Consider the following 27,640-nt stretch of genomic DNA (forward strand, 5'->3'; position numbering starts at 1 on the left):
CACTGAAGGAACATGGGTAGAGGGAGAAGACTGGAGGATTAGGGCCAAAAGCAGAACCGTAGAGACAATGACAGAACTGGCAGAGGAAAAAGATCTTCTGAAAAGGACCAAGGAAGAAAGGCAGGGAGGTACCATGGAATACAATGAGATGAAGAAAGATAAGAAATGAAAACTATAGCTTTGCCTTTGGCACTTAAGCAGTCACTGGCCACCTTGACTGAAGGTGGTTTCACTGAAGTGGTAGAGGCAGTGACAACAGAGCAAGTGAAAGAAGAGAAAGGAGAACGAACAGTTGTTGAAAGGCACTGGTGCTAATTAATGGAAGTCCGTATTGACAGCAGTAGAGACAGAAAGGTTGAGAGTTCAAGAGGGAGGAGGTAAGGATGGAATAAAATTGCAAAGGGGGTGGGGGAAAAGGGTCAGGAGTACAAACGAAGGGCCTGACCTTGAAGAGGAAGGGGGAATTCACAACCCTCTTATATTAAAAGTATATTAGAGGAGTGAAAACAAATCTGGTTACAGTAAGTTTGTAGGTAACAGCACTAGGATATTAGAGGTAATAGACTAAAAGACATCAGTGTTGTAGATAAATAGCTGCTATGGTTCTTTGCTAGGAATAACTTGACACATAAATGGTTTGATGACACAGATCTTGAAAATCTTGGTTTCTGGCATGCTACCCTGTTATAAGTAGTCTGACCCTGTTTTAAGGTAGATAAACATATACGCCAGTACATATCAAGGTGGGAAGGGGCATTTGCGAGATAGGCACACCCACAGTAGAACTTATTAGTAGTACCAAAAAAAATAGCATACAAGCAAAAGATTCAGAAGAACACTCTTCTTATAATGATCTTTGTTCCCCGGTGCCAACCTTTCCAAAGGTTTACATATAGTTTCATTTAAATGAAACCACTACCCACTATCGTACAAGGCCTCTTAAGATGCTTCAATTCAAAGATTCTTTCTAGCATGACTAACCTAATGAGAATGAAGAGTCAGACACCTTAAAGAAAAGGCAAAAAGAAGAGGAGGGTGGAGCTGGCAGCGGCACCTGCCCGCGATTTCCTAGCGAAACGTCCCTTAAGACAGCAGCGCAGTCATCATCCTCCATCTCCTGCCCAACTCTTTCGCCTCAGGTTTTGGTGAATCCGGAAGTGGGTGGAGTGACCTAGCTCTTGGAAAGCACTCCAACGATGCCAAAAGTAGCAAGGCTCATTAGAAAATCTAACGCAATGGAAAACACCTTGAAAAGCAGATTTTTCTGTTCTCTAGGCAGCCTTTGTGATCTCACAAACTCTGAGGCTGCTCCAGGGTTGTTTGTCTATTCTGGTCACATGAACATGTCTCCAGGCCATCTTTGGAAGATGACAGTATTTTAGAATTCTAGATAAACCCATCATTATCATCCTTGAAGTCAGCCAGGATTGAGATGGTTCCAGAGCCATCAGATGACTACTAACTGGACCATTCGTCTTTGTGTCCCTGGGGCACGGGAGACAGACCAAGCAGTCAATAAATATGGAATCAATCGATAAACCAATACATAAGCGAAGAGTTCTCACAACGAGGAGGTAAAGAGGCCAATTAAAGGGTGAGAACAGAATTAGTCTTTCTATTCCTTCCTTTCCCACCCTGACTCAGAGCCAAGCCGCAAATCGCATTCAACTGCATTTACTTTCCTCTTCACAGAACGTCTCTATGAACTCATAAATAAATATTGTGTGTTAAGAGAAATCAGAAATCATGAAATTATGAAAAACAGGATGCCTCTTAAGTGGGAAAATAAGTAGGTGCGAACATTTTGAGCGTACAAAGAAACAGAAATTGCCCACTTTACATCTATCTGCCTTCTTTGTTATCCTTTGGTGTGAAGGACAGACCCATTATTACTTTAACAGCAGGGTGCCTCTCCTCCCAGCCGCGCATTCACACAGCAACCCGCTCAGCTTCAACCCACTGGGCAACAGATCCTAATGAGATAATCAAGTCTCGCTTCCTTAAAAATTCTGATCCTAAAATATATTTATATTATGCATCATCTCATTTCTTTTGTAACGCATAAGCTCTAAGGTATCACTGATCACACTGAACACATTTTACACATGACAAGAAGCGCACTGTAGCATTGTTTGGAAACAACTTTAAGGATAAAGTTCCCAAAAGTGAGGAATAGTGGGGTTGTTGTTTTGTTTATTAGTATGTACTATGTGACATTTTTCTGAACTGTTAAAAAATAACTCGGTCCTGAAACATCCAATCTGTTTCTGCCCATCTGAATAGCAATATATGGAGAAGGAAACAGATCTTTGAGACTGCCATCCTTTTTCCTATTCTTGATTAAGAATCTAGGAGACCAAGATGAACAATACACCATTCACTTGAATGCAAGCCACCAAGGGGAGGAAAGGAATATTTATCCCAGTGCACAAAGTGTTTAGTGTGCAACTTTTTAATTACTATATTTATGGTATTACCATAATATATTCACTAACACAAATGCTCTACAGGGACATTAATCCTCAACAAATACATCAATGCTTCCCTCCTCTCCTCCAAATTCTTATTATGCTGACATGGGGCGAAAATGCCAAGAATTCTCTCCGAAATAAACATTTCATGTCAACAATCACTTGTTCTACTATCTCCCTTTCTGTTTTATAACATAACAACTCTACTTAAGTATTTGCTATTAACCTAAGAGACAAATTTGTAAGCAAAATATTTTTTAAAGGGCTTTGTTTAATGTAACATCTTTTTTGATACGAAAGTTGGTTCAAGCTACTAAAAAAGTTGATTATGTTCTAAATAACATATTCTGTAACTCATCAAATTATAAGTCTCTGTATCACTCTGCACTTATAGTACTATATAATTTCTGCTTTTTAGAAACCTCAAGGGGTAAGGCATTGAGGATGATGAAGAGTTTCACAATGGCTGAAGGATGACCCATCTAAGTAATAAAATAGGTTTAATTTCAACCGTACTGGATTATTTTTTTTTTTCCTAAAAGGCAATGTCTTCTCAGAGAATCCAGAATGTGATTAGGCTTTGGTGACACAGGATCATCAATATGACTATCAATTATCATGCTCTGTTAGAACATGAGAACACTATCCCTGAGGAAAAGAAGCTGGCCCAGTGGATACTAGGCAGAGGTTGAGTTTCTACCACCATGATGAGAGCTAGATGGGGAGTTCCCACCAAAGCAACACGACACTCTGAGAATCAAAGGGAAGAGATTGATGAAATTCAAACACCAAGGAAAAGGAGAGCCAAAGGTGAAATCTAAGTCACAGATCCAGGTCTAGAGCCAAGTGGAGTCAGGATGTGAGTGGAAGATGAATGGATGGGATAGAGGGACAGGGCATAGGACTGGCTTTATGTGTGTGCTGCTGGTAACGGGACTGACCTTGCCTAGAGTGGCCAGTGGCAAGACAACATTTCCAGGCACAGAGGGATGTCTGTTCCTCTACTCAAAGGTTGCTGACTGCTATATTTTGGGAGATATTTTTGCCTACCTTTCATAGTTTGGTTATGTCCTCTCCCTTGCTGTCAAGAGTTGAGTCTCATTGCTTTTAGAGTATCAACCTTTCCCTTCTTCAAGTCAGCTATGATTTTGGAAACCAAATAAAACTAAAAAGCATAAGAGAATTAAAACTTAAAATACCAAGCTCCAGATAAGTTCTGAAGGACACAGGACACAGACTCTGAACCCACACTGGGGCAGCTGAGATGTCTTTTTTGTTTATTCCTTGGTTCTTACAGAATTCAAATCGTATTCCTTAAGTAAGACTCGCACGAAGTCATTTAGTACAGACACAGCCGAACCTAAAACATGCCCTGGGGTGTTATTTTTATTTATTTTTAATTTTTTTGCAGTACGCAGGCCTCTCACTGTTGTGGCCTCTCCCGTTGCGGAGCACAGGCTCCGGACGCGCAGGCTCAGCGGCCATGGCTCACGGGCCCAGCCGCTCCGCGGCATGTGGGATCTTCCCGGACTGGGGCACGAACCCGTGTCCCCTGCATTGGCAGGCGGACTCTCAACCACTGCGCCACCAGGGAAGCCCCTGGGGTGTTATTTTTAAGTGACTGCGGTTATATTTCAAGGACTTCTTTTAGAGAAACCCAATAAGTTGAATATCCAGGAACACAACCGAACCAATTGCTCTGATGTCAAGTACCTGGGGAAATGTGGGAATAAACTCAGAAGCTGAGGAAGGGAGGGCTTTGTCACAGGATAATTAAGTGGCTGTGGGCAAGTCAATTAGCCTTCTACTCCCATCTGTAATATGGGTTAATGATACCTACCTTGCAAAGGTATGAAGAACAAATGAAAGGCTCAGACGATACCAAAAAATGTAAATTAGACCTTAATTAAGTGGAAACGCACTACATAACTCCCTATGACACACAGATCTTTATTTAGAGCTGAGAAAGTCATCTGCCTAGTGGTTCCTATCCAGCTCTCACCACCTCATATGATAAGATCCTCTTCCCAAATTATTTTTGACAACTTTCCTTTTGGTTAATAAATAAAGTGTTTTCAACTTAACTGTTTAAATAGCAAGTACAAGTATTACTGCATTTTCAGGTAAAAAAAACTAGAATGTAAAGCTTCCCCCCGTTATGATAGTCCCACTTTGTTTCTTCCTCAACTTTTTCTTATTCAAATGATTTCTTTTCCCTTTTTCCCATTTTTCTTTTTTGAATCCTTGCTTTCTCACTGTAAGTTATGCCCCTGCAATAATAGTAACTACCAGCTTTATGTTATTTAGCAGTTTACAAGGCACTCTCATACACAATACCTTATTTCCCTTAAAGTACTTTTACTTTCTTCCCTTTATTTTTACCTTGCTCCACTTTCCAAAACACAAATAGGACTTCCTAAAATCAGCAAAGAAGCAATTTTTCTCCTTCCGACTGCCAACACATTACACAATACTTGGCAGAGTTGTCTAAAGCAAGTTAGACTATATAGAGTATACCTAAATCCTGACGCATACAATTCTTCTTGCAGATTATTTTTTTCTCCCCTGGTGATGATCTTTTGAAGTTAAAATACAGTGAACATTATGTAAATGTACCACCATGTTAAAATAAGACAGGAAAATCTCTTTAAGAATCATCAAAAATAGTAAATGAAAAATAAAAGGGAAAGATGAGGTAAAAAGATTTACAAAGAGAAAAAGCAAAGTTGATGTTGTTTTGGCTTCCAGGAAAATCTCCATAATCTATCTCACCAGACCTATTTTTCTCCAAGCTCTGCATTAAATAATCTGATTATTAAACCTGTGAAAAACCACAAGGGATGAGCCCATCTCATTAAAAAAAGATGATCTTTTGAGCTATGATCATGAGAAGGAGCATCTATTTCTGGTTTTAAGGACAGAAGTACTTCCTGTTTCTTGCTCAGAGGCAGCGACGCTTCTAGTAAGCTTTAGCACAGCACAGATGCCTAGCACCCTTTACCTATCATGATGAAAACAGGGACCTTCAAATAGAAATATTTCCTCTCAGAAGCTCTACATACTCTCAACCCTGACCAACAAAGAACATGAGGTGTCTGAAACAGGAAAATATTAATTCTACCATATGAAGGTAAACATTATTTAAGAAAAAAAAAAGGACTCTGTAAACTCTAGGGTGGGAATCAGATCAGATTCCCCTATATTCATTCAAACCCAACAGGACACAAAAAGCTTTAAAGTTTGAATTGGCTCTCCCTTTGCTTTACAATGGTTGAATAAGGCCCATAGTAATTTTACAGTAATTCTTGACATACCTTAATACATTAAACATTATTTAAAAAATCAGTTGTTAAAACTGGAGAACTAATAAAATTTAAGGAAAAAGTTGAAAGAGAGGTCATATTTGGTCCTGATTCTGCTGTGGTGTTCACATGTTCAATAATGTAAGCCTTTGGCACATTACGAAATCTTCTTCATTTTACAAGAGATATTCTGAGATTTTATCCTAGGAATGAGAAAGATATCATGGTCTGACATTCTTCTATAGAATCTACAGAGATGCTTCATGGAAACTCAGTATCCTACAGAATACAGCTGGGACTACCACATAAAACGGTACTTAGAAAAGAATGTTTTTCCAGCTTGGACACAACTCAAGTCAAACTAGTAGGGAATCTAAGAAAGACTGACCCAACTGGGATTATGGTCGTGGAAAACCTAAAGGGATGGAAGTCATTTCTTTGAAATGTTGTAAATTGTGTGTGTTATTCTTGTGACTGGGTTTGAGGTCAGACTTGGAATTTATACCTAAGAAATAACTGACCCTTTTTCCTATTATGTACTCAAATCAAGAAAGGATGACACCTAGTTCAATTTTGACAGTGAGAGTAACAATCTCTGAATGAAACTGAAAAGTATAGTAGATGGAATCCATCCTAGAGTAACCAAATTAACTCTTCTTCAATGGACCAGACAACCATGTATCCAAATGGAAAGACCAAATCTCAAAAGTTCACGATTAAGGATTTTCAGCATCAAGTGGTGGATTATAATCATGTGCTTAACTGCATTCCCTCCACTAAATGACACCAAATAAGAGGAAGAGATAAACTCACAAGAAGAAAGAGAATGGAAAAAGAGAAAAATAATGGAAAAACTTTTTGGAAAATGGAAAGCAGATGGGAAAATGACGAGTGAATTTTCAAAGCAGGGACAGACAAAACTGAAATGCCTACTAGCAGAACTGACAGGAAGAAGCCAGACAATACGGGGCACAGACCCTTCAGAAAGTACAAAGTCCAGTTCCATCCAAAGTGGGGGACGAATGGAGAAGGAAGCGCAGAGATGGCATTGAAAACCGGAGAACTGCTTGCAAGACATTTTAAGGAGTAAACCTCCAGATCTGTCCTTAGCCATGAAGCTTGTCAACTCTCTCCTTCCGCCTGAGAAAGTCTGGACTCAGGGACACTAGGAAGAGTGACTGGGTGGAGGTACCATTCTGAAACAGAGGACTGAGTCAAAGTGTACACTGAGTGGAGAGACCCCCAGCCCCTCCCTTGCTGGGTTTCTAACCAGCCCAAGAGAAGAGATCTACAGTTACCAAAACTAGGGAGAAAGGGGGCTTCTGAAAACAGAAAATCATCCTATGGCAAGTAAGGTCACCAGGTGACATGAGAGAGCCCTGTCAGCTTGTTTATGCACAAAGAGCCTCCACATAAATAAAAATGGACAGCAAGTGATCACCAGACATGTGATGAAGAGCCTAACGTGACAGACAGGAACTTTAGGAGAAAGGACAGTCAGTCAACGCTGGGAGCGGGGAGAAAACTTCATGCACATTATTAAAAAGACACTTGCATCCACAAAGCAAAACAAGAATAGGATGACATAAAATAGAAATATTATTAGAACAAGAGCTACTAGAAATTAATATTATGATCACAGAAATTAAAAATCCATAGAAGGGTTAGAAGATAATAGAGATTTAAATGTTCCCCAAGAGTAGAACAAAAAAATAGCAGGATAGAGATCAGGGACTTTTTTTTTTTTTTTTTTTAACAATAAGTAAGTTGGAGGAAAAATACAAAAGTTCCAGCATCTGACCAATAAGAGTTTCAGAAAAGAGAAAACAGTGGGAAGAAAATTATCCTCCACCACCTGCCGCAAAAATCATCACAATGGATGGAAAAAGTTACACACCAAGGCACATTATGCTGAAACCTCAGAACATTAGGGGATTAAAAATAAAAGACTCTAAAAGCTCCCCCGCTACACCCCTCCCAAAAGAAGTCACATATAAAGTAACCAGAATCAGAAACGCATCCAACAATAGCAAAATTGGAAGCGGAAGAAAATGAAGCAGGGACTCCAAAACTCTCAGGGAAACTAATTTCCCACTTTAAATTCTGTATCAATCATATGTGAGGAGAGACTAAGTGATATTTGCATACATGCCAGATCTCCAGAAAATTACATCATACACACTCTTCTTTCTCAAGAAGCAACTGGGCAATGTGCCTCCCCCAAAAGAAAGAGGAAACCAGGAGAGATGCTATTCAGTAAACAGGTCAGTCAAGAACTCCTAACACGGTAGTAAAAGAAAATTCCGGGTCAACAGCTGTGCATAAGGCCTCAAGAGCAAACAGTCCAGAAGGGAGCAGGCAAGCAGAAGGCTCCCGGAAAAACGTCACACACACCACAGACACACACAAAAGAACTGAGAGCCAAGCCGTTGTGTTTGACCTTATTTGAGAATTTGGGGCTGAATAAGTAGCACATAAATAGAATAGGAAGCAAAAAAAAAAAAAAGATTTTTTTAATATGCTGAACAAGAAAGAAAATAAAATCACAGTACACTGCATAACTCAGCTGTGAAAAATATTTATGGTGAAAATAAATCAAGATATAAACTATCTCAGAGAATGAGAGGCAGGTATTTAAGGGAGGTATTTAAGGGAGGGAGTGTAAAAGAGAGATAACCCCTTATATTCCTTAATAGAAATTCAATGTTTAATGTCTAGAAAAGAAAAAAAAAAATTTCAAGAAACATCATTATAAAGATAATTAGCTACATGGAAGTAAATATCAGAAAAAGAGCTCACTGAATCGAAAGTAGTTGCCTCTGAGAAATGGGAAATGACGATGCAAATAAGCAGGCAGCAACTTGTAAGCTAATATATGTATTACTGCAAATAAAAAAACATTTTTAAGAGGGTAGAAATTTATGAATAAAATATATAAACCATCTATAAATCATCTAAGACAAACTGATAATGTGAAGTTTCATTTTATACTATAAATTAAAAAAAACAGATAAACCTTAATCTGCTCCTCCTAGTTAATCAAATTGTTAAAATTCCATGTAATGCATTTTATCTTAAAGTAGTAAGGAGCACACCGTGAGAGGTCAATTATACCTAAATTGTCAAGTGACACCTCTAGCCTTAGTTAACACGTGATGAAAGGGTCCCTGGATACCAGTGCACAAGAGGGAATCCGCCATCTCTGTTATCATAGAGTGGTCAACTACAGTTTCAAACAGATAAACATGTTGGCCGCTCCCCATCTACCAGAGCCCAGATGGTGGTTTCTTATAGTGAAGATTTGTCCTTACAGAGGGAAGAAAGATGGAGACTATTCAGCATCTGAACCCCCTTCCTGTATTTGGGAAATTTCTCATCATATGAGTATTGATGAGAGACACACCTTTCAACATAGAGACAAAAATGGCTGGACACTCACCTTGCCAGACTCCCTTGCAGCTAAGGCATGGGACCTAGTCTTGGCCCGACCTGCATCTAAAGCTGGAAACAGGGGCAGAAGGAACTTATTGTGGGTGAGGGCAATGGCAACAATATCTAGTGCCCAGAGGCAGCCGAGGCTGAGGTGACAGAGTTGGTAGCAAGTGTCTGGTCCCATTGGTGTGGTCAGTGTGAACCAGCATGATCCTGTGTTCAGTGACAGGGTCCACCCTGCATAGAACTAATCATAGCATATGACCCTGGCTATGAATCTGGCTGTGTAGTCTCTAATTGCTCCTGACCTTTTCCTAACTTGTAGCAGTTCTAGAAACCACCCAACAGCATCTTCTCCATAAATTACTTCTCTGCGTAAAGCATTCAGCCAGTCTCCATTGCTTCTGTCTCAGAACCCTGCCTGATACATTGCCCCAGGATACACAGGGGGAGATAGGTGGCCATGTCTTGAAGTTAAGAATGAAACGTTTATGTTCCTTATGATACCGAAGCAGAATCAAGGACATTTTTCCACAGGGAAACATGGGGGAAGGTTAGGTTTTAAAGTACAAATAAAACTATACCGCTGGAATGTTATGGGTTAAAAGTTTTAGCGGGCTCATCTATTCTTTGCATTCTTTTCTCCCATTAGAAAACACACTCCAAGTTCAAAACCACTAACTGACTTGACAACAAGCCACGAGAATGTAATCAGTTTGTGAATCGGGAGTTGTCACTACTCACATTTGGCAAAGGACTTGTGCTCACGATTCTCACTGTTGTGAGTGGGCAGAAGAGCAGTGGGTGAGGAAGAACAATTTTCTTTGTCTTTCTACTTAACACAGAGCTTTCTGAGAGCTGAAGCTATCTGAAAACCAGTGGTCAAGAACTGCACATGAATATGAAAATGCAAACCAAGGCATCCAAAGATTTATATTCAGCCGTAGAAACATCAATATTGCTGAAAAGCTACATCCATCAGCTCAGCCTACTGCAGCATATTTAGTTCCAAGACTGAGAAAGCTGAACCCTAGGCAATTTATCTGCATGTGTGTTGGGCTAACCACACAAATTTTGCAGACGAAGCTGGAAGTTAAGATAGATAGATTAGAACAAACTGTTGATGTGACCAAAAGGGCTTCATAAAAGAGTAAAGTGCAATCAGGACATTAATAGAAATGTGGATGGAAAGAAAGAAAGCCTCTCTCTGTGGTGCCTATTGTTTCTGGAAACTGAGGAAGTCTTTCATGACAAAGTACAGCTACAGTTTTTGTTAGTCATACTGAACAAGATTATACGCACTCTGTAAAGAAGGCTAACAAAGTAAATGCAAAGCCTGATGTACGCACATAATTTCCCCTCCTGTGGTGTTATTTCATAAAGACTTGCCAAGAGATCAATCCCTCAGTCACAGAAGTCAGGCTATATAAATCACTTTGGAAAAAAAATTAATTGTATTTCAGTCGGTGATGTAAATGCTACTTCAAATTCTATCAACTGCCAAAGCATCTTTACCATATATTCTTCTCCTGTGCCGTCAGTTCCCATAAAATATCTAATGGCCACTAAAACAAGAGCTTTATTCCACAGTTGTCCAGGTGAATTATATTGTGCTCACACAGTGTTTTGAAAAGCTGAGATAAATTCATCTCAGTTAATCCCAGATCACCACCCCGCCCCCAGCTCCCTGTTTCATCTGGAGATTACAATGGACAGTGATTCCACACAGCAACATGCGTGTGTGTCAAAGTAAATATGCAATCTAATCACCACAGCTCTGTACAGAACAAAGCACAGGTTTGATTTTGCTACTTAGGTTTCAGAAATGAAAAGGTGGGGGGATCCCAAGAAATCAGTCTCAAAAGCTTTTTCCAAGACTACTTTTGTGAGAAATTTTAAAATAAGGCTCAGTTTCTGATACACAAGTATAAAGGAGGCAAATTCACAGCTAGTTACTGAATTTCAAAATGGTGAAACCCTAAAAGCTATTTCCAAAACAGACTCACTATATCCAAAGCCTGAATTAATATTTAGGTATATAGAAATATTTCTTTGTTTTTCTCCTCTCTCCAATGGCTTAAGAGATCATTCAGAAATTCACACTGAGGGGTTTTGTTTCATTCTGCATAGGTTCTGCTTCCAACCATCATAAGTAGCAGATTTTTTTTTAACTTTTACTATAAGAATCTCTATATCAGTATATAATCTCTCAAACACCTTCTTCATCTAAATTTTTTAAACAAATGACAAGATGTAACTAAAATGGCATTGGTTTCACCAATATCACACAATGTAAACTGACAGTCAATGAAGTTCTAAGGAAACTATAAAATGGTGAAATATTATCGCTCACTTGAAAAAGTAGTACCTGAAAGCAAGTCAAATGAACACCAATCCTTCAACATTTACTACAAGCACAGCAGTTTGTAGTAGGTGTGCAACAGGAATGCGGCATGTGACACACCTACTGGCAACAGGGAACTTAGCACACTGCAGAAACATGACACATGGAACACTGATGAACACTGGATCACAAGCCCCCCAGAAAGATTTAAATGTGAAGGACAAGAGGTTGGATAGGTCAACTGAGACCAATTTCTGTCATATTATTAAGCCTATTATACACACTTAAAAGATTTTATGTGACATGAATACGTCCACACCTCTTATATCATAAAGGATACCAATCAACAATACTGTCAAAGTCAACTTCATGCAACTAAGAAACTTTACCATATCTTTCCAACATCACTCATATTGCTGTATTTATTTTTGACCAGTCTGAGTCTCCCACTGGACTATGAGATATTACAGGTCAGAGGTGTGCCCTACTGAACTTTTAATACTTAGCTCTTGGCACCACTGAACACAGAATAGTCCAATATACTGATGATGAATGAATGAAGGGCACTAAAATAGTAGCTATTTATTTGGTGATTTATCTGAATACAAAGATTGATTCTTGACAATAAAACAAAGTTCAGGAGGCTTCTACAAAGTTATATTTTACTAAGAAAATGGTCAAAATTAAGAATCAAAAAATACGCAAAAGAGGTGTTCACTGAAGCATTATTCATCATAGGAAAAATGGCAATATTCTGAATTTTCAACAACTGGGCAATGTGCTTTTTACTACGGTCAAAGACTGGATAGATTATGGAACCATTAAAAATGACAAACATGGGGCTTCCCTGGTGGCGCAGTGGTTGGGAGTCCGCCTGCCGATGCAGGGGACGCGGGTTCGTGCCCCGGTCCGGGAGGATCCCACGTGCCTCAGAGCGGCTGGGCCCATGGGCCATGGCTGCTGGGCCTGCGCGTCCGGAGCCTGTGCTCCACGGCGGGAGAGCCCGCAGCAGTGAGAGGCCCGCATACCGCAAAAAAAAAAACAAAAACAAAAATGACAAACATGAAGGCCTGCAACAGAGGGAATTAAGATGTAACAATAATAAAAAAAGAAGGGGTCAACATAAGATGTATACTACAACTACAACCAAATAAAAATATATACATATGTTAAAAAAGACTGGAATGAAATACACACAAAAATACGTGTTTAAGTAAATAGATTTGGAGCTTATAGGTGATTTTTCCACTCTAAACTTTTTGTAATACTTGATATTTATATCGTCATTTATAGCTCCTATTGTAAAACTGTTATATTGCCATTACAGATTCTTGCAAAAGTAGCATTTTAACATTACGTGTCTAACAGTAATTGTTACAATGATTATTAATAGAAACTTATTTCATCAAATCTAAGTGCTACTGGAAGCTACACCACTATTTTATGTGCTAAGAATAAAAACAAAAGTGCTGCCAAGAATAGTTATAAGATGTCAGCAATGGCAACATACATCAAATTTCACGAATGTTAAAATGTGAAAGATGTATGTCTTAGAATCAATGAGACAGAAAAAAGAATAAACAGAATAAAGCAACTGTACAAGAAACTAATAAATCTATGGGGAAAGTGATAGAAATCTCTTATCAAAATAAATTATTTGACTCACAAATAAGTCTATATAAAGACTAGGATAATGAGAGAAACAAGGACATCACACAACAGAAGTCAAGTCTTCATCATACCCCTGAGATCAAATATACTTGGTCCAAATGGATTGAATAAATGGACTACCAAGAAGTAATTAAGGGTTTCCCTGGTGCCACAGTGGTTGGGAATCCACCTGCCAATGCAGGGGACAGAGGTTCGAGCCCTGGTCTGGGAAGATCCCACATGCCGCAGAGCAACTAAGCCCGTACGCCACAACTACTGAGCCTGCGCTCTAGAGCCTGCAAGCCACAACTACTGAAGCCCGCAAGCCACAACTACTGAAGCCCGCACACTTAGAGCTTGCGCTCCGCAACAAGAGAAGCCACCGCAACGAGAAGCCTGCGCACCGCAATGAAGAGTAGCCCCCGCTCGCCATAACTAGAGAAAGCCAGCGCGCAGCAACAAAGACCCAATGCAGCCAGAAATAAATAATTAATTAATTTTTTTTTTAAAAAAAAAAGAAGAAGTAATTAAGGTAAGCCAACAGGCCTGGACAAGATTTTTTAGCTCGGGGTAGGGTGGGGGCTATGAAATGAATTGCTTTGAGTGGCATTCCCTTGAAAGTAATGCTGAAGCTTCCTGTTGGTTTATAATCACAGAGAGGGCCACTGACTGAATTTTGGTAACCTCAAAATTTTTGCATGGAGGAGTAAGATGGGAAGAGGCAGTAAGTCCACATCAGTGAATGAAGCATCATGGTTCACAAAAACAGAGTTAAAATTTGTAATTTTCTACCCAGTCCTCTAAGCTTTCCTCCCTAAGTTCACGCATTTCTATAAATAATTGGCTTTTTACTTAAAATAATAATGGAAATGAATTAATCTCACCTGAACTTTTAGCAGTTTAACATGAAGAAAATGTAAGGAACTTTCCAGTTGGAAACCAAATCACGGGACACCACCTTAACTATCCCTGAGAGAGTAACCACAACAATGCAACCAACTGTAAGAACAAACTACAACGAGCAGTGAGACAAAAATATCACCCAAGAAGAAAAAATGTCAAGTGCATTATTTTAAAAGCACCGATTATTTAAACCCTTCATACATCTACATATGTAAAGGCAAAGGGGTTTTACTCACTGCCAAATAACAAAAACAAAATACAGAAGTCTAATACTAAACTAACATAAACATCAGTTTGCTTACTGTAAGAATGAATAAAAGTCATAAAAGCCAACCTCTGGGAAAAATCAACAAAGCCAAGAGTTTGGTTCTTTAAAAAGTCCAACAAAATTGACAAACCTTTAATTAGACTAGAAAAAAGGGAAGAAGACTCAAATAACTAACATCAGAAATAAAAAAGAGAACATTACTACCAATTGTAAAGATATAAAAGGGATTATAAAAGAGTACTATGAACAACTGTATGGTAACAAATTTGACAACCTAGATGAAATGGGTACGTTTCTAAAAACACCTACCAAGATGGAACTATGAAGAAAGAAAATCAGACCTATAACTAATAACAAAACTGATCAGTAATCTCAGAAAGAAAAGCCTAGGACCAGATGGCTGTACCAGTAAGTTCTATCAAACATTTAAAAAAGAAGAATCCTTCTCAAGTCCTCCTAAAAAAATGAAAGAGGGGGAAACACTTCCAAATTCATTCTATGAAGCTAGCATTACACTAATACCAACGAAAGTTTTCTACATAAAACAAACAGACAAACCCCTACAGACCATTATCCCTTATGAATACTGATGGAAAAATCCTCAGCAAAATACTAGCAAACAGAATGCAACAGCAAAATACTAGCAAACAGAATGCAACAGCATATTATCCCTTATGAATACTGATGGAAAAATCCTCAGCAAAATACTAGCAAACAGAATGCAACAGCATATTAAAAGTGGCATTTATTGCCGAAATGCAAAGATGGTTCAACATATGAAAATCAAGCAATGTAATGCACCACATTAAAAGAATGAAGGAAAAAAATATCACCTGATCATCTCAATTGATGCAGAAAATAAACCTGAAAAATTCAATACTCTTTCATGATAAAAAACACTCAACAAATTAGGAATAGAAGGAAACTACTTCAACAAAATAAAGGCCTTATATGAAAAACCCACAGCTAACAATATACTCAATAATGGAAAAGGCTGAAAGCTATTCCATTAAGATCAAGAACTAGGCAAGAATGCTCACTCTTGCCACTTCTGTTCAATATAGTACGGGAAGCCCTACCCAGAGCAATTAGGTAAGAAAAAGAAATAAAAAGCGTCCAAATTGGAAAGGAAGAAGTAAAATTATTTCTGTTCACGGATGACATGAAAACCCATCAGAGATGTAGAAAACACTAAAGATTCCAGAAAAAGGAAAAAAAAAAGGTAGAATAAACAAATTCAGCAAAGTTACAGGATATAAAATTAACACACAAAAATCAGTTGCATGTCTATACATTAACCATGAACAATCCAAAATAAAGACTAAAGACAATTCTATTTAAAACAGTATCAAAAAAGAATAAAATACTTAGGAATAAGCTTAAACAAGGAGGCAAAAGGCTTATACACTGAAAACTGCAAAATGTGGCTGAAAGAAATTCAAGAAAAGTCAAATAAATGGAACGATATCCTGCATTCATAGATTGGAAGACTTAATATTGTTAGGATGTCAATACTACCCAAAGAGATAGACATATTCAATGGAATCCTTATCAAAACCCCAAAGACATTTCTGCAATTGTGAAGTCCGCACATATTCTCTCTTTCAATAAATTTTAAGGGTGAATTGCTCCAAGTTACCAACAGACATTAATAATAATTAATCAACCTATAAATTAATATATTGAACATTGCGAATTGGAAGCTACCATTCAGACATACAGAGGATTCAACGTTTAAAATAGGGTGGCATCATCACTAACATTCAGGCTGACAATGGACCAAATCCACAACTTTTTGCACGAGACAATCACAGGGGAGACTTGGTGAGCCTGTTCTGCCATTGCACTTGAAAAGCATACCAACAGAATAGTATAATATCAGATAATGGGTAGAAAGGCCTTTTCCAGAAACAGATACCTGGGTCTCCACAAAACAGCTACAGTCACAAACCAGGGCAGTGTCAAGGAAGGTAATCACCATCATCAGATACAGAGAGGTTCAATTTGTTCAAAAATTGTACTGTGCATTTTTTTTTTTTTTTTTTTTTGCAGTACGCGGGCCTCTCACTGTTGTGGCCTCTCCCGTTGCGGAGCACAGGCTCTGGACGCGCAGGCTCAGCGGCCATGGCTCACGGGCCCAGCCGCTCCGCGGCATGTGGGATCTTCCCGGACCGGTACACGAACCCATGTCCCCTGCATCGGCAGGCGGACTCTCAACCACTGCGCCACCAGGGAAGCCCTGTACGGTGCATTTTTAGGAGTTATTATAGATGCATAGAATTTCTGATTGACAAAGACCTTTAACATCATATTACATGTGAAAATCATTTTATGGATAAGAAAATGAGGACCCCAGGAAGGGGTACCTATGTAACTCAAGGTCACACAACTAGCAGTTAGCAAAACCGGGACTAGGACCTAGGTTCCCAGTGTTTCTCCATCTTCCCTAATAAAACTCCTGAGCTTCAGGTCGGGAGTACCACCTTAGTCTGTTGGCAGAAAAAATCTCCCCACAAAATGATTTCTTTTTCTTTCCAGTTTTATTGAGCTATAACTGACATATAACATTGTATTAGTTTAAGGTGTACAATATAATGACTTGACATGTGTATTTATGACTAAATGGTCACCACAGTAAGTTAGTTAACATTCATCACCATGTATAGTTAAAAATTTTTTTCTCTTGTGATGAAAACTCTTAGGATCTACTCTCTTAGCAACTTTCAAATGTACAGTACAGTATTATTAACTACAGTCACCATGCTGCACATTACATCCCCATGACTTATTTATCTTATAACTGGAAGTTTGTTCCTTTTGACTACCTCTCCCACCCACAAGCCCCTCACCTCAGACAACCACCAATCTGTTCTTTGTTTCTGTAAATTCAGGATTTTTTTAGATTGTACACATAGGTGAGATCATACAGTATTTGTCTTTCTCTGTGTGACTTATTTCACTTAACATAATGCCTTCAAGGTCCATCCATGTTGTTGCAAATGGCAGCATTTTCTTCTTTTTGATGTCTGAATAATAGTCCACTGGGTATATATGCCACAGTTTCTTTATCCATTCAGCTGGTGACGGATACTTGCATGTCTTAGCTATTGTAAACAATACTGTAATGAACATGGGGGAACAAATATATCTCTTCTAGATAGTGATTTCATTTCCTTCAGACATATACCCACAAGTGGAATTGCTGGATCTTATGGTAGTTCTATTTTTAATTTTTAGAAGAACCTCCATACTGTTTTCCATAGTGGCTGCACGATTTTACGATCCCACCAACAGTGCATAAGAGCTCCTTTTCTCCACATCCTCACCAACACTTATCTCTTGTAGTTTTTTTGGTTTGTTTTTTTTGCGGTACACGGGCCTCTCACTGCTGTGGACTCTCCCGTTGCGGAGCACAGGCTCCAGACGCGCAGGCTCAGCGGCCATGGCCCACGGGCCCAACTGCTCCGCGGCATGTGGGATCTTCCCGGACCGGGGCACGAACCCTTGTCCTCCGCATCGGCAGGCGGACTCTCAACCACTGCGCCACCAGGGAAGCCCATCTCTTGTAGTTTTGATAACAGCCATTCTAACAGGTGTGAGGTGATCACAAAACAATTTCTCAAAGATTCTTGACCACATCAGTATATGCCCAATATGATTAAACCACCTCACACCTGCCTTAGGAAAGGAACCTTCCAGGATTATATGGAAGCCTTTGCACAGATTCTGCATTTTTTTTTTTTTTTCTGTACCCGGGCCCCTCACTGTTGTGGCCTCTCCCGTTGTGGAGCACAGGCTCCAGACGTGCAGGCTCAGCGGCCATGGCTCACGGGCCCAGCCGCTCCGCGGCATGTGGGATCTTCCTGGACCGGGGCACGAACCCGTGTCCCCTGCATCGGCAGGCGGACTCTCAACCACTGTGCCACCAGGGAAGCCCCTGATTCTGAATTTTTTGATAGCTGTAGTTATTGTCCCATCCCTGGGGTAAGCGGTTAGGATCTGCCCTGTGAGGGGTGGACTTCCCAGTTTCAATTACTCTGGGAAGAGGCAGAGCCTGAGATAAGAAATGAAAACTAGGAAGGAAAGACCTGGCAGAAATCTTCCCTCTTCCAGGGCCTTAATCTATTTGATGCCTGGCCTCTACAACTACATATGCTGATAGTCCCTTCTGGGAGACGGGGCTGGTGGTCTAGGCCAGAGAGGTAGCCTTGTAAGGGCCCAGTGAGGATGGGTCTCAGTATGCCATATCTAGTAGCAATTTTACGGGACTCTCAGGGTTTTGTTGAAGGTCATAAACTCAACTTTTATCTACTATAGGGAATTAAGGACATGTTTCCAAGCTAAGGATGGAGTGGGAAATAGGAAAGCAGAGTGGGATAGCAGAGCTATCACAGTGCTGGCAGCAATGATTAGCAAGGTCCCCAAAGAAAAGGGAACCTTGGGACAGGAATCCAGGCATGAGAGCTAGGTTCACCTCATCATATGAAGATGGTGTCCTTTCCCGATCACCTCAGAAGAGGAAGCATTAATTTATAACTAGGAGACACATGGGTTTCTTGCAAATCATCACAGGTTAAACAGATTTCCTGATACCGATAACACAGGATGATATTCAGTAGGTGAGCACCGTGATGACTGTCCAATGTTTATAGTCAGCATCCATTCTGATTGGCCAGAATCTGGTTGTCAACTATTTTGAGTCTCATCCTTCCAACAATAATACATGTCTCTCCATCTCAGTTTCTGCTATTGATTCCTAAGCCTTGGAGAACATTAACCTTTTTGTTAGTGCTTATCACAGATGCAGGAATGAATAAACACTATATTAATAAACTCTAAGCAATAGATACCATTATTCCCACTTTATAGGCTAGAAAACCGAGGCTCAGAGAAAGAACTCACCCACAGATAGCCTGAGGCAGAGCCAGAATTTTATTCCAAAACAATTTTAAGATTGTATAGAAACAGTCCCTCTACTCTGGAAATCAACCCTCCTATGAAAGATAATATTGCAGGGAACAAGAAACTATGGGACTTGAAGGTAAATGCATCTCATAAAATATCAATATTAATATGGAAAAGACTGGTCTAATAAGCATGATTTTAATCCTACCCAACTCTCATGCTGCAATTATTGTCAAGCATTACCTGAATACCTAAAAAGCTTTTACATGTATCTGTATGACAAAATACTAGTTCATGTCTTCAAATCCATGCGAACTATAAAACCAACTTAACCCTGTTTATTAAGAGAAAAGCCCCAGCATACATTCTATTAATGTGCACTGAATCCCTATGTGAATTTCACTTGATTAAAATATTATTACTATTAAAATATTATTACTATTAAAATATTATTACTATTATTACAAAAGACACAATTTAACAGATTTAAGGAAAAAGTTTGAATTCAACAACTTCCCCTCCGGTCATTTATTTAAACCTCTGACAAAACCTCTGTTCTAAGAAATTATTTCCTCTACTTAGAGAACTAATGAAAGTGCATCTGAATTAAATTACCACTGCTGTGGAAACACTGAAACTCTAAATAAAAACGAGCAATCAAGACAAGATTATCTCAAAAGATGCTAGATTCCCTCAACACTGCCCATCATCAGGACAGTCTTTCAATGCCCTTTCTCATAGGCTATGCCAGTCATTAGTTGTAATTAAAGTTCTTGTTGAAATTGGCTTATATCTCTCTACATCTGGATCTTTTCAGGTACCGCTCATTTTCTCTTCTTCCTACTTATTATAAGAGATCAGACACTAGTCTGCTTCGAAATTTTACAGGTACTACATCCGCATTAAGGTAATTCATCAAAGTAGTCTGAATGCTGTAAAGATTATTTTTTTTAATGATACAGAATGTCACCAAATTCCCTTATTAGTAGGGTGGCCATTGAATTTATCATCCAAACCAGAACACTTGGTTCTGCAAGGGGGCATTATCAAAAATAGCGACAGGCACAGTCAGGACTGTCCCAGCAAACTGACACATATTGCCACCCTTCTTATTAAAGAACCAAACACCGTGCTTAAAAGCCGAAAGTCTCAAAAAAGTGAAATAAGGTTCATGGTGGGAAAGGGGGCAGAGTGGGTTCATGTGTGAATAGAAAGTCAGAAGAGTCCAATCAGAAGGTCAAGAGAAAGCTGCATTCTCTCTCAGGCACCCAAACACAATGGCATTTCCAGATTACATAAACACAGCTCCTCCCCACCTTGGATATTAAAAGGGTTTGTACATATGAATCAAGTCTGTCATATGTCGTGTGCTCTCCTTATGTATTTATTGGTTTATTTTACGGCTACCCACACACTCCTCCTCGATGTTACCTTATCTCCCACCCACACCCCACAACCCACAAGCTTCCTTTCCCCTCTCTTCCTTATTTTATGTCTCATCACTGAACCAATAAACCAGAATTCCTAGGAACTTGCTACATACCAGGCACTGTGCTAAGTCCTCCTACATAAAATGGGGATCCCAAAACTGAATTAGATTCAGTCCTTGCCAGCTCATTGTTCAAATTTTTATTCACCACGCTTTGTTTAAAACTCAGTACAGGGGACTTCCCTGGTGGTACAGTGGTTAAGACCCCACACCCTCAATGCGGGGGTCCCGTGTTCAATGCCTGGTCAGGGAACTAGATCCCACATGCCTGCCGCAACTAAAAGTTCGCATGTCACAACTAAGGAGCCAGCGAGCTGCAACTAAGGAGCCCGTAAGGCGCAACTAAGACCCGGCGCAACCAAATAAATTTAAAAAAAAACAAAAAAAACTCAATACCATTTCACTCCAGCCTCCATTTCTGCATGTCCTAAGCAGCCCAACCAAGGAGTACAGTTGCCAAGTATCCTAGTGAAGCCACCTCTCTATTTATTTGTAGTTAATTTAGTACAGTATGTACATTGATATAAAAGAAGAATAAACTAAACAACTTTCATTAAGGCGTCAAAATACCCACATCTTAGAAAAACTTTATAAAAGCTCTTCTGCTCTCCTAACCAAGACACGGCAGCTTTTGGAGGGGAACACTCTTTCTTGCATACCTTTTTCCTCCTTGAAGCTGGTGAAGGATTATGTCTTGCCCACCACTGAATTTCCAGCACCTTGCAGAGTGTCTAGCACAAAATAGACACTCAATAAATATCTGTTGAATAAATGAATGAATGACGGGCTCATGGTTAATGACTTTTTTTTTATGTCAACACCTCAAGATCTTTGCTCCATTGATCAACTCCTCTCTCAAAAGGCAGTCTCCCCACTCCCTCCCCCACCCTCCCCACCACAGTAACAGCTTTGGAGTCAGCCAAAAACCCCAGATCAAATCCCAGCCACTTAATAGCAATGTAACCCTGGGCAAGTTTTCTAATCATTCTCTATGCCTTATTTTTCTTACCTATAAAATAGAGATAGCACTATCAAGTTTGCTAGGTTTTTGCGGTATTTGTGAGATTTGAAAACAATTTATGTCAAGGGCCAGGCAGGAACCCGCTAAATGTGTGTCAGATGAAAGAATAAAATGCCATTCTGTTCTGTGGCTCCAGGTCAAAATGTAACCATCAAACTGTAATTTGCCAAAGCTGATCTTCATTTAACAACAGATATGCATCAGAAGTGGTAACACACAACTGGAGTCTGTCTGCTGTGGAACATCAAAGGGAGAGTTTAACATCTGCTTTTAAATGCAGGAGAACAACAATTAGTGCACAAGTAAAAGGGAAAGGTATACAATCCGATTTTATTTTCCCCACCAGGGTATCCATGTATTAAGGGATTACCAGCTTACGGCAGACTAAAGCTTTTTTGCAAGGGTCACTTAGTGGGAGGAGGTAACCCTGGAAATGGTTTTTAAATTCAGCATTTATTGATAGCTCCTGCTTTTCACCATCAAGAAGGTACAGGCCAAGTCTGCCCTTCCTTCAAAGTGCAAAACTAAGCAATCAAAAACTACAAGAATAAGACGGAGGCTGAAGAGTATTTTTACCCAACTTGTTAGCAATCAAAGATATTAAACCTCAAAAGGGAATAACGTCATGAATCTTTGTGCAACTTGAAATTTATGAAATGTATGCCTGTGATGGACGGGACACTTTGTTTCCACTGTAGAGCCACGTCCTGAGACCCATTCTCCTGCTGTCAGGCCGAGCAGCAGCCGTGGGAATAAGCAGCTCCCTGTGCTTTATTGCTAGCACACCTGAACCTGCCATCAACTGCGACCGTGACAGCTATTTACGGGCCCTTACTTTCCCCTTTTCCAGTAACAGCGGCAGAGACAAGCTATGAAACTTCCCCAGGGTTTGCTTTCCTTCCTCACAGCTCTCTTGGAAGATGAAAGAAACCCCAGAGTTTTTCAAAGCCCAGAGGCAATGTTGATCTTGAGTAACATTTTCTATTTTCTTAAAAGACGTCGTTTCCTACTCTCCTCCAGCATACGGAACATGAAGCAAAGCCTAAACTACCTCCTTAGAGTTCAGGAAAATAAATGCAGTAGTTACAAGAGAACGTGAACTCTGGTTTAAAAACAGCAAAGGGTTAGGGATAAACACGGGCTGTAATACTGAACCGTCAAGTTCTGTCCTACGAGCTCACAGTTTTGGCCTCCTTTTAAAGAGTGTCTGAGCAAAAGTGGCTCCCGTCTGAATACGGATATTTCTTCCCTAAATTCCCAGTGAACCAAGTACACGAACCTATTATAACAACCTGTTTTCTTATCCATCTTCCTTTCACAGATGCTTTCTTGTCATGAGTCACAGAGCTCATAAACCAAGAAACTAGGGTGCAAACCTAGGCAGACTGACCTGAACGGTCTCCCATAATATGCCCTGAACCAGAAAAGTACTTCTGTTTGTTGTCTAAATCTGAAACCAGCCGGGACCAACAGGAGTAACCGTCAACACAAGGGCTCCACGTATTTTCACAAACTGAGGAGGTCCTTACCTGCATGAATGATGGTGTAGTATTTTTTATGGACTCAAAAATATCATTTAAGACAGTTTTATACCTGCCATAGCAATGAAGCAGCAAGCACAGCTTTACAGCCTCCAAAAGGGCTTACGAGAAGTGCATTTTAGTCTCAGCTTCAGTTTTGGACAGCAAGTCACAAGATAAAGTGGCAATTAGGAATTTCCTGAAACTTTAGAGATCAATCTAGATATCAAACAACTAAATAGATAAATAAATAAACAAATATCAAACTAAAATCCAATTACCCCCATTTAAGTAACACTTGATATAACTTCAACAGAAGCTTTACATATATAATTTTAAAACACTGAATTTCAAGGGACAAAATATCTTAGAGATTATTCATCTTATCAATGCAAATTTTATTGAGCAAAGAGTTATGAAAGACAAAAAAAAAAAAAAAAAGTGAATGAGACTGGATCCCAGGCCTCAAGACCTTACAGTCTATTAAACATTATGTAAATAACTATAACCCAATTCAAGTTAAAAACAATAAAAGATAAAAGCAGAATATACTATCAGAGAGACTGAAGTAGGGTATTAAGGGAGTTTGACACACAGAAAGGATTACTTCTGATCATAGCACAGTGGTTAAGAGTATAAACATGAGAGTCATACAGACCTGAGTTCAAGTGTTGACCACTCCACTCCCTAGCTATGTGACATTAGACAAGTTATTTAACCTCACTGAGCCTCAGTTTCAAAATCTTTATAATGGGGCGATAACACCTACCTCTCAGAACTGATATATAGGATTAAATAAGACGAAATATGTAAAACTCTTACTACAATTCCCAGCACACTCCCAGGGTTAATTGCTAGCAGTGGCTTCCAGTCCCAGACCTATTATTTATCCAACTCACATGCCTAGCTACTTCTCTTACCAATGCTCCTTAATTGCTCTGGTCCTATGCCCTGCTAGATCCTACTACCAACTCTTCTTTAAAGATGAAGAGATGGACTTTGAGAAAATGGGGAACATGCCCAATGCCACACAGACTCCTGATTCCTCGGGAAAACACCGCCCCTTCCTCAGCAGGCCCACAGCATTTGTGAATCCTCTTCCCTACAAGCTCACCGGAGTCAGATGGATACCTCATGGGCTTTAAAGTTAGATGGATCACAGTTAGAATCCTAACTCAAACCTTTTCTAGCTGTGTGAATGCTGGAGAGTTACTTTCCCCTGAGTTTCAATAATCTCTACCCTAAGAATTACTGTGACAATCTAGTAACTCACTACTATGACTTCCACACTTGTTCAGACAGCGGAGCCAGTCTAAGGGCAGAATATCAGAAATCTTGGTATATTTAACTGTACCACATGAACCAAGAATTATTCTACTAGGAGAAATTACAACTGCATTATATACATACTGCTTCCCAAATATTATGTGTGTGTGTGTGTGTGTGTGTGTACACGTGTGTACAAATATATACACACATGTTTTTTAAATCATTGTTCTAAGTTTATTGATTAAATGCTTGTTATTCATTAACCTTTTTTTTCCTATTTGCTAATTTAACTTAACAAGCAGTAGCAGGTACCAAAAGTTCAGGAAAATATAATGGAAAAAAAACCCCTTAAGGATTAGAAAATTCTATTCATGATTTATTTTGGAAAGGGTTGGTCAATGAATATCATTACTGAATGTTAGTGGTCAAACGCCTCATTTGAATATATCCAGAATATCACATGATACACACTGAATACATGTTATTTGAATCTGAATTTGAAACTCAAATTAAGTTCCCTGAAAGCAAGAGCATATCTCATTCATCTCTGTATAAGGAGCTCCTAACACAGTGCCTGGCACATGGTAGTTGTGCAAAAAATGCTGGCTTAATAAATGAACCTAAAATTGAGAAGGCATGCAAAGGTCTATAATACATTTTGCATCTCCAATTAATTTGGATTTCAATTTGCTCCAATAAATTATATTCTAAAGTCTATGAAACGTTCCTTCTGTACCCATCACCTCATCTGAGATATTAAGAGCTTCTTGGGAGGAAGAAATACATGGGCAGAATCCTTCCTTAGGCATAGAAATATTGATGAAGACAGCTAAGCGGGAGGAAGATGTCACCTGCACTCTTGTAATATAACAAAGGGACCAAAGAAGACACAAGCTTTATACACAGTACCTGTCAAACAGTGACATTTACCATTTTGAACACATATTTAGTCCCACAAGCCTCCTGTTCAGAACATGTCTGGTTACAGTAAACACAGTAGAGATTGTAGAAGGTGAATCCTAGTCTATTCTCTGCTCACAGATGAAAAACACACCATATATTTCACATATTTATACTCCCTTCTAACTGAAAGCCAGGATCACCTAAAATTAAACAAAAAGCTAAGATTCAACTGTTTCTCTTTCACTAAAAATGATATTGTAGACAAATATTTATTAGCATGGGAATTCATTATTTATTAAGTGGAAAAGAAAGGATACCAAATAATTTGTAGCATATACGGCTCTGATAGTATTAACATAAAAATAAATATAAATATGTATTAAACAGGATAATAAAATACAAGTTATTTTCTACTTCTTTTAAAATAATCCATGGCTAATTTTTCAAAAGTGCATCCACATTTTGTCAATATTATAGACTCAAGTTTCCACAAACCTACTTCAAACAATTAAATAAAACACTTGAAACAAGGAAGTCTTTGAAAACATATTTGTGATTAAGAAAAAAATAAAAGTAGAGGAAACTGGGAGTTAAAAGGAAGTGTGGGGTCTTCCCTGGTGGCGCAGTGGTTGAGAGTCCGCCTGCCAATGCAGGGGTCACGGGTTCGTGCCCCGGTCCGGGAAGACTCCACATGCCATGAAGCGGCTGGGCCTGTGAGCCATGGCCACTGAGCCTGTGCGTCCGAAGCCTGTGCTCCGCAACGGGAGAGGCCACAACAGTGAGAGGCCCACGTACAGCAAAAAAAAAAAAAAAAAAAAAGGAAGTGTGGTGGTTGTTTAGGGTTCTGAATTTTCCCTAAAATTGCACTAACCTCCCCCAAAATAAGTCACCAATTCATTTAAGTACCCCTTACAGTTTTCAAAGTACTGTCAGAAACATTCACCTGTGAAGGGACTTCCCTCCATCTCCCCCCACTCTGCCCTCTCCCTTAATGTTTACTTTCATATAACTAGTTCTTCAGCACTAGATTTATACAGAGCATACTTATGCATTATAACCACCTTCTTTTTAACTTAAAAGTCAACTGTGAACATCCTTCTGTGCATATAAATTTTCACCTATGACATCAGTTTCAGTAAGCAGGGATCCTTCTGCCATAGTCCCTTTGGTAACACAGGGACTGTCTTTAGCTTACTGTGCTGATCAAAAGTCCTACTGATGCCTTCCTTCTACAAAATGGAAAACTAACTTTTACAGCAATATCACAAAGGGAATATTTTGGTGTAATGGAAGAAAAATATTTCACCAGGGACTATATTAAATTTTAAAGAAATGCTAAATTATTTGAAAGGCAGTTTAAGTAGCTCACTTTCTGGGGCTAAGTTGTATTTCCAATCTAAACACCACTGCAAATATTGAGATCCTAATGGCCAGAGAATTAATCTTTTGCTCTTTTCGTTCTACTTCTGTGGACAGACTGGTGACTTCCAACATAATCCTCTTTCAAATATCCTTCCAGGATGGAATAAATATCCTTTATTTTAAGGTTAATATGTGAATACAAGGCTAAAAATTTCAACTAAATATATTGCTATCATTTTTTTTTAATTCCACTGACAATAGTATTTCACTACTGCAAATGTTTCACTGTAACAAAAAAAAAATGTTTTTGGAGAAAATTTTCGAAGTCCTTGCTTTCATTGGATTTATATTTTAGCAGAGACTTAGCAGAGACTTGATGGCTCTCAGAAACTGTTTTCGTGGTGTGTGTATACTCCGTGTGTGTATGTAATATTTTTTCAGTACATCTTATTCAACTTCAAAACAGCTTCATAATTAAAGACCCTTACCTTATTAAAATTATTAAATTATTAAAATTATTTCAAATAACACACAATTTAGTTATAAATAAATTTACACTACAAACAATATAACAATAAAATCTGATCTTACTGTTTAATGCTTCTATGGAACTTCTAGAGTATAGTTCTTTTCTGTCTTGTTTTGTTTTAGGAATGTTTCAACTATCTCATTTGTACTGTCAGAAAGGTAGAGGAGCTGCAATACACAAAGAATACAAAGTTTAGAAAACTATCTAGTGATTTAATGAGCCAACAGTTCCTACTGTCAATGATATTGCTTCTGGAATACACCAGAAAGGAG

At 39.0% G+C, this 27,640-nt stretch overlaps 1 protein-coding gene across 1 annotated transcript in view; it reads right to left on the reverse strand.

Moving 5' to 3' along the window:
* Positions 1–27,640, reverse strand: part of APBB2 (amyloid beta precursor protein binding family B member 2) — a 345,736-nt gene that overhangs the window by 234,648 nt on the left and 83,448 nt on the right. Inside the window, exon 4 of the mRNA XM_082838844.1 lies at positions 27,431–27,535. The gene's annotated coding sequence lies outside the window, so the exon portion shown is untranslated. The remainder of the gene's footprint in view (positions 1–27,430; positions 27,536–27,640) is intronic.

The sequence above is a fragment of the Leucopleurus acutus genome (assembly GCF_964270905.1).
Source record: "Leucopleurus acutus genome assembly, chromosome: 4".
Lineage (NCBI taxonomy): Eukaryota > Metazoa > Chordata > Mammalia > Artiodactyla > Delphinidae > Leucopleurus > Leucopleurus acutus.